Raw genomic sequence first — 9,156 nt, 5'->3', positions numbered from 1 at the left:
CTCCTTCCTCTTATCCCCTTCCCTCTGCACAAGCTCCAGGAAACAAATTTGTTGGGGCTAGTGCAATCTACTGGCACATTATGGTATAGTACCGGAGTTTAATCCTGATCTAGTGATAAACTGGCTGATGTCAGCACATCAGTATTACCAGTCCAGATTTGTTTTCCTCTGATCTAGCATGAAATGCTTTGATTCATTTGAACAAAAATGTTTTAATTCTGGTTAGTCAAAAAATATTTCCATTTTACCCAATTGGGTAAAAATTGAGATTTTGTGTAAACTGTCTTGCATTTAGTTGTACTTTCTGGAAAGGAGGCCCAATGCCACTCAGGACTCTAGGTGCTAGTAATGAAAAGAAAAGAACTAGAAATTTAAAGCTGCAGTTCCCTTTCTAGTTCTTCCCTGCTCTCAAACTTCCCAGATTTGTGTCTCTGCCTTTGTTAATGGCATTCCCCCAAAGTCATGGGAGATGAAAAAACAGGGTGGGGGCGTGGGAGGTGTGAGAGAGAGAGATTTTAACAATGCATGTGTCTTGCCAAGGGATAATCAACGTGTAAAATCACCTTTTAGAGATTTTCTTTTTTCCACTTGATAAAGAAGAGATGTGCTTATTTTCCTCCCGTGCAGCCTCAGGTCATGTGCATTTCTCTTAACTTTGTGTGCATACACAAGGAAAGGCACATGGTAGGGCACAATCACAGCCTGGGAGGATATCACAAAAGACCTGAGGTGCAGTCATTGCTAGGGCATGACTGCATGAATAAAAGTTCAGCGTGTAGGACCCCAACTCTCCTGCACTCCTGCAAATTTGAGGACTGTCACTTGCCACAGGGAACCATGAGCTAAGTCCTTTTCTCTTAATGAAAGCACAGCTGTCACTTTCAGGCTAGTTAAACCTTGGGGCTCCATCACCACCACTATGAGATTTGAGAGATGAGTCCATTTGCCTTTACCTCCACAAATATGTGTTCTTACAGTCCATTTACTGGAACTATGCAGTGTCTTCAGTATTAGCTTAACAATTCATAATGATTTCCTTGCTCCTAGCAGTGTCTCACCTTCAGCTCAAACCTGAAGATACAGGTAATAAAAGTTAGTGTCCAGATGGATTATATGTGTTGAAAACATAATTTTGTATTGTTAGTTTCATATAATGTGTCTGATTTTTTGTGTCTGAGCTCTAAAATTCTGCAACAAAGATGTAGTTTTGCTACATAATCTTCTTATTTGTTTTTAAATCTTTCATTCAGATTTATGCAGATGTTCAGTCTACAGCTATGCAAAACCTCAGATGGTTGTAGACATAGAAAACAAGATCACAAGTGTTTACATAAGCAAAATCCCTCAGCAATGCTGACTTGAAAGCCTGAGCTGACTGTCCCCACTTCATCTCTGCATAGTTGGCTGATTAGCATTTGGTTTTTAACTTACCTCTTCAAAGTACAGCAAGTGTACAGCTTGGTTCTCCTGAAGCATTTATAAGTTTGTACACAGTAGCTGAAATGGAACTTTAGATGTCATCACACTGATCCCATCTGTCCTTGAGCCTGCATAAAAAGAAAGTGCTGATACACACTTCCATGCTCAGAAGAATGTTTTTGGGTTCTACTGACAGACATTTCTCTGTTTCAGCTACTGCTGTTATAAAAGCCCCTTGGAGCAAAGACATCCTTTTTATTTTTGTGTGGCACTTAGTATTGTAATGTCCCAGTCTGTGACTAGGGCCCTGAGATGCAATGGGAATAGAAATACAGGCACTTGGAAAATTCTGCTCAGCTGGCTTTCTCTTGCAGGAATTTGGCTTTGCTCTTGATGAGGTCATGTGAAAGGAGCATTTATTTATTTATTCATTATTTTTGCATATGTACAAAAAGGTTCTGGAAGTGCACCCTCAGCACCTTTTACACAGCTACAAATTATCTTTATAAAAATAACACTAAAGCAAAGTGCAGAGCAGCCACTCAAAAATAAGTAGTTAAAAATACATTTGGCAAATGAAAAGATGGAATCACATTTCTATACCAGTGAGATTCTGCCCCCATCACAGCCATGTTCAGGGAAAAAGGGTATTTATACTGAACCCATAGAGTCAACAGATGGGAGCTCTTCCAGACTTTGAGGACTTGATGAGTTCCAGGGCCTGAAGGCCAGATGTAAACTCGATGGAAAGCCTTCAGATTTCGAGTGACTTTCTTGACACAGTGGAGATGGTGGGTATCAGTGGGTGTGAGATTCCCTATATTGCTCTTCTGTGTTCCTATCAAGCAATAAATTATATCTATTATTCCAGCTATTCATGTCTCCAATATCATATCAAACTAAGCAGGACAAGACTCACACTCTGAAATTATTGAGATAATTTTCCCATCGACAGCTCTATAGGAAAGTAAAGATACAACAAAAATTACTGGGTGCTTGCTAGTTTGTGGTCTCTACTAAGGTAGAAATAATGGCTATCTGCTTCTATTGTATCTCAAAGTATTTCTTTGGATTACAATTATACAAAAAATCTAAATACTTCATGGAACCAGTTCTGCTGAAAGTTTTAAAACCGTATTCTAGGTGATGTTCTTTGTGAACACAGCATTGTACTCTGTAAACACCTAATGATACAGTCATTCAGGCTGATTAGTTTTGCCAGGCACTGCAAGTTGAGGATCTTCCTTAGGGGCAGTATTTAGGGGGTACCAATTGTTTTCTTTTAAATATAAAAACTTTTTACCTTGTTTTGTTTAAAAAATGCATCCACATCTATCTCACTAATGTCATTCATCAGATGGCATGAGCTATATAAGGATGTGCTCAGCCTGGATTTTGGAGGAAATGCTCAGAAGGACCATCCAGGTGGAGATGTTGCTGATGCTGGGGAGTCCACTGCCATCCTCTCAAGGTCAGCATCAGATAGTTGCAGGTACTATGAGCAGGTATGATACGGAAGGTAGGGCAAAAGGAGCTGAAACACTTCACAGAACTGAAACTCACACACCTGAAACCTGCTCCACTACCGAAACAGTGCCCAGAAATAGCATTATGTCCCATTTCAATGATAAGAAGAGTGACTACAAAGTTTAAGGAACTGAGCTAAGGTTTATAAGATTTAATGTTTGGGACTGCCATTCCTTCAAGAGAAAAAGCATATTCATATTTCAAACTTCTTCAGACATTCACAATAACCTTAACAAAACTAAGATAATTTAAATGTACAATGAGTTTCTACTTGCCCTACTAAATTGTAGGGACTTTACCTTATTGGTGAAAATACATGCAAAAAAAGTCAAAAAGACTATAATTTAGGGGCTTTACATCTGTAATGCAGAAATTATAATAATATTACCATTTCTCACTGCGGTGCCAAAAGGAGCATTCATTAATATTTAGTAGGCAGAATACATCTCTACATAATACTGTCAACAAAAAGATGCAAAATGAAAATCTTCAGTGTGTATAAACTAATACAAAGCTCTTCCAAAAGCCAGAGAACCTTGCCTCATCTGATGGCCAAGTCACGACTGAGGTAATTTCATTTTTTAAATTCTGTTGTTTCATTTGGGCACTCCAGCAGCATTTCACATCAATTAGGTACTCATTTCAGCAGCTGTACTTTCCCTAAATATATTTATATGAATGCAAAGACTACTTTTGTCAGATTTTTACAGAATTGACTAGCTTGAACCTTTCAGCAACAATACACATATTCTGTGGTTTTCTGCCAGTTCCAGAAAAGGAATTTTCTGCTGACAAGCAATTAGCTTTCTGCTATTATAAAATTATTCAATGGCATTTTTGCCATCTGTTACATTGCATACTCTTCTTAAATGCAATGAAATTTGACACTTAAAAAACAGTGCAGGAGAGAAAGGTTTCTACACGAGAAGGACCTACCTCAAAAACACCACAAAAAATTAGGCACCCAGAACTGTAATCTCTTTTCACATATTGCCAAAAATGCAATGTCTTTCACAGATAATTATGTCCCCAAATGACCTTACTGATGCAAAATCTTTTATTGAACTGCTTTCTTCTATCTGGAAACGTTACAAAATGTTATAACCTAGACTATTGTTCAGTAGAGAAAGGAAACCTGTTACTTCTTCCAGACACAGTATTAATTCATAACTTCTGGGTAGGGGGGGAGAAGTTGTGTTTTCTGGGTGATTTGCATTTTGTTTTAAAAGGAATTGTGGTCTAGTGAAATCCTAAAGAAATGGAGGTTAGCTCTTAGTTGGTAATCTCCTTTCTCTTTCTGAACACTTAAGCAGTTATCTATTACAATTTAAAGATGTTTTCTTCCAGGTCTTTAGGCCTCACATTTATTTTTGGAAAGCACTAGGTGATGTTGACAGTTTAATGTTTTTTCCAAATAAACAAGCATTTATTTTATGTCACTTTTATGGTTTTAAAGTTAATTGTATCTCAGTCCTCCTATGAGTCACTCCAAGTGCACCCCGACAGGGATCACACTTCATGTCAGCTGTAGAGGTGAACATCCCCTATTTTTAGATGAGTCTACAGTGCTCTGTAGTGCAATGAGTCCCAGCCCAGTCACACAGCAGTTTCTGCCATTTATGTCATCTCCCCTGGGAGTCTATGATGAGGTCTCATATTTGAGAGATGATTAGAAGAAACAAACATTTGATAACATCTAGGATATTTTAAGTAGCTTATACTTGTGTCTGTCCTGCCTATGCGCCATTCCTTGGATGGACTGTCTTCTCTGAGCCCTCATTAAGTCTGTGTGACTTCTTCACAGGTAACTGACATTTCAGAAAGTACACCACGGACCTCATGAGTTTGTAGAGTCATTGGTCATTCCTAGAACAAATAATGCCTTCAGGCTCAGAAGGAATTTGATTGTGTGTCCTCAAGGCCATTGGATTGGCCATGTCTTTAGGGGTTTCAGCATCAGTTAACAGGTAGCTGTCTCTAAGCTAAATTTTTCTGAATTTAAACATTGCAATTGCACAGAAAATATGTCCAAAACCATCTCGGTCAATCTACAGTTCCTATGGTATATTACACAAAATAGAAACTCTTCACCTCCAGACTACAGAGTTTGCATTTTTCCATGGAGGGGAAAAGAATCATTTGGATCAAACAAGAGGGTACATGTATCCTACAATATACAATAATTATCAACCACAGAGCCTTGGGTCCAGAGCCAGCTTCTAGTCTAGATGTACTAAAGATATCTGCAACTACTGCAGGCTCCTAGGAGGCAGGTCAAAGATAAGGGAAGAAATGTCCTAAACTGCAACTACAACCAAAGGTATTGCTTGATGCCAAGGGGGAAAAAAAGCACACAAGAGTTATGGGAAAGGAAATAAAGTTGTTTATCGTCCCTTTCCTATGTTTTTGTAAACACGATTGTAAGATGAGTTTTTCTTCAGATTCACGTTGCCAAGTTTTTCTTCTCTCTAACTACAACTTTATAGGTCTTTGAACGCTGATTGGTGTTGCCAAGGAACAAGAGTATTACCTACAGTGTCAGTCATCCCTATAACCCAGACTTTATATGTTCCTATAACCCAACAATCCAGGATATAAAGGTCTGCAGGAACCTTAAAAAAAAATAGAGACCTGATGAAAATTATCTATGTGTGTGAATTTGTCTGTGTGAATAGCTGAATAATATTGTTTCCTGGTTTTTTAAAGAAAAAAAAAGGGGGAAATGTCTAGTTATGACTGGCAGCTTTTCCCCAGCATAGTCCTCCAAAATTAAAAAAAAAAAAAAACAACAAATAGTAACAAGCTGCAGACTAATGCAGCTGAAATTGTATCTCTTGCTTTTATAATTTCTGGATATTTTCCACACAGAATTGTTTATTTTCTATTCATGTGTACACTGTATCTGTATAATGCCCAGTTGCATGGCTGAGTTCTCATAAAAGCAGCACTGACTTCAGCAGCTCTGAATCTCAGAATAAGGATCTTGTCACATTGCCTTAGAGATTATCTGGTGCAATTAGTAGTGATTGCATGTGCTAGTTTTGATTCAGATGTGCTGCACCAAACTGGCGACAAAAAGCCACAGATAAGGTCAAATACCAAGATCTAAAGTTAACATTCTCTACTTCAGAGGAGAATAAGAATTTACAGCACTTCTACAGTGGCTGAACAGAAATAGGGTAGCATGATATTCAACTGCATCAATCTGCTTCTGCTTCAGCAGATGCCATTTTCTTTTAAACTTACTTTTATGTCATATTTTTCTATTTCACATATTTCTGCATTGTGCTTTTTAACATTTTAACACATTAAGAAATTTCTCTTACTAGTTTCACAATTACCTTTGCTAAAAACATATGAATAGCTATTACCATTATTGTATTATCATCACATCTTAAATTTGCACTCATTGCTAATCAGAAAATAATTCCAGTAACCCAAACACTCCAACTTAAAAGCATATCATATAACTGTTTTCCTCTCTAACCAACAAATATGACATTAAAACCTTGTTGGATAAAACACTAACTGTTGCATTTGAACATATATCTTGACTCGTTTGTGTGAAAAAAATATTTTAGACCTGAATATTCTGTGCTTGCATTGCAGTGTTGCCCAAAGGGGAGGCTATAGGTTTTATTTAGGTGAGACAGACCTCTTTGCAACTTCTCTTCTGAGCTGCAGCAGAAAATAACAACCTTAACCTTGGCTGAGCAGGGGATTGGGAGCAGCAGGAGAGACATTTTGCCAGCCATCTCAAGAATCCAGCTAGACTTGGAGCAGATAATAAATCAGTATACTTCATTGCTAATGCAGGAATAAAGACTTGGAAATTTGTTTTCTACCACTTTGTGGTCTTTCTTGCATTTTTATGTGTTTAAAGTAAGGCAGCCTTCTCTTGAAGTAGAATGCTTACATTTGACACCATCAGAGAGTGCAGTGTCCAAAAGGTTGGTTGTTTTTCATCCATCTGTAATAGCATAGAGAGATGACAAAATGGAAAGATTTCTTTGCTGATGGTTGACACCTATTTTGTAGAGGTGGAAACCAATGCAAGGCAGAGAAGAATCCAGCTTTCAGGCTCTTAGGTAGAAAGTGCACAAAGAAGTGTGACTGAGTAATCCCAGGGCCATGAGGAGTCCTGAGCTTCTCTGTGCAGGTTAGATGGCTATGAAGATCATAAACTCCTTCCACATCCCACTTGTCAGAGCCGCAAAGTTATCTCTCAACTTCCTTATTTCACCTCCACATCCCCAGTGAAGAAAGGCACAGTGGAGAAATAGGCTTCCTCTCCTCCGCTTCTGCAATGGCTTCAGCACCTATTGCAACACAGGTGAGCCTAGTGCAAAGAGACAGAGGAGAGGATATCACAAAGGGTCTGAGAACTGGTGCAGGACTTGTATCTTCATTAGTTTTGCATTTATTTTTATGGGTTTGGTTTGGATTCTTTTTCCTGTGCATGAAGCTGCCTCAGACATCTTGCCCCTTATCACAAAGGAAGATTCTTCATAATTAATTCTCAACATTATGGTCCCACTTCATAATTAATTTATTCATTCTCTTGCCTTAGAACTGTTTCTCTACTTAACTGACTGACTTTGGAAATAGTTCTCTGCATAATTGATTTATATTGCTGTTGATTTTCCCCATTTTTATTTAATATCAGAAATGATTTGCTGTATAACTGCTTCATTGCTTAACTCATTATCTACACAATTGCTTGGTATCATAATTGACTCACTGCTTAACTGTCTCACAGGATAATGAACAGCAAGTAATGGCCATCCACTTTTCACCTCCATTTCCCTTCCCTACATCAGCCTCTTCCTTTCTTTACACGACAACCCAAAGCTTTCCTGACATCCATTTTAATCCCTCATCCCGGTACAAAGTGTCATTGCTATTGCCAGTCCCCTGGTGCTTATTCTGAGGCCTTTGGCTCCCTTTAGGGTCCTTCCCCATTTCCCTCCCAGCTGCGCCACAGTTGGTAGATCTTCAGCTCTCTATCTGTGCTATATTCACTATGCATTCTCAGAGTGTTTTTTAAATCTTTATGTTCATCCCTTCTGTCCTCTTTTCACCACTTTACATTCATATCTGTACCCTCCATGGACATTTTTGCCTACTGACTCTTGTAATCTTTCTTTCACACATTTACGCCTAGAAAGCACCGCTGGGCTATTCCACAAAACCCTCTACACTGCCTCCTCCTTGAAATCTTCCCTCAAACCACACTTTCTGCACTGCACACAATGCCTGCTACACCGGAGGCCACTGCAGTATTACTATCCTCATATGACAGTGGTAAAACTTTAAAACTGCTGGCAACACACCCAGATTGCTCATGCATCCTTGCACACACCACCACACTGCTGATGATCCTAATTCTCTTCACAGCATATCATGTCCTTCTTAAAAAGCACACAAAGGCTAGTGACTTTGTCTTGTATATTTGCACTGCCCTGCCTGAGATACCTGGGAAAAACTGTAAATAATAAATGCATTTCCAGAAAATTAAAAAGCCCATGCACAATCATCCTCAGGGAGAAAAGATTTCTTCCTGCAGAGGTGAGTCCCAAATTCCAATCTACTCCTTCCCTTTTCACTTGCTTGGAAATTATATTTTTTTTCTGAATCTTCTGCCAGTATGAGTCAGATCTCCAAGAAGCAATTAAAATGCAGCATGGAAAGTCCTGCCTGACGATCCCACTGCAGGACTCCTTTAGGAAAGAAGTAAGACTAGGGTTGTGGGGACATGAAATTCTTATTAATAACTTATATGATGCCCTGTGTGTAAAGATAAAAAATAAGTAACTCCTATGGACAATTTCCTCCCTTCCGTCTTCCTGCATACGGCAATCTGAAGCAGCTGCTGCTGCCCTTCTGTGTCATGACAACGATTCCTCCTGACTTTTTTCAGCCAAAGGCAGTGAATACATAAATATTTTGTATACAAGGTAAGTCTTGGGTTAGCAGAAAGGGATATTGGTCCAAATTGTCCTCCATTGTAAGGCACTCGGTTTTGATAGCTTTAAACACAAACGGTATTTATCTGTTTATTAGACAGGAAAAACATGTCTGATGAGAACCTAGCAAGATTTAATATTCTAATATAGATGCCATTTCTTACTGCTGTCAACCATAGCACTTGAACAAATATTATACCTCCTTCCTTCAAGAATTCACAGCAGGGTTATTTCTGGCAATTGA

Source organism: Pipra filicauda, unplaced genomic scaffold (genome assembly GCF_003945595.2).
Source record: "Pipra filicauda isolate LSUMZ 115617 unplaced genomic scaffold, ASM394559v2 scaffold49_size4853605_pilon, whole genome shotgun sequence".
Taxonomy (NCBI): domain Eukaryota; kingdom Metazoa; phylum Chordata; class Aves; order Passeriformes; family Pipridae; genus Pipra; species Pipra filicauda.
This window is presented reverse-complemented; position numbering follows the sequence as displayed.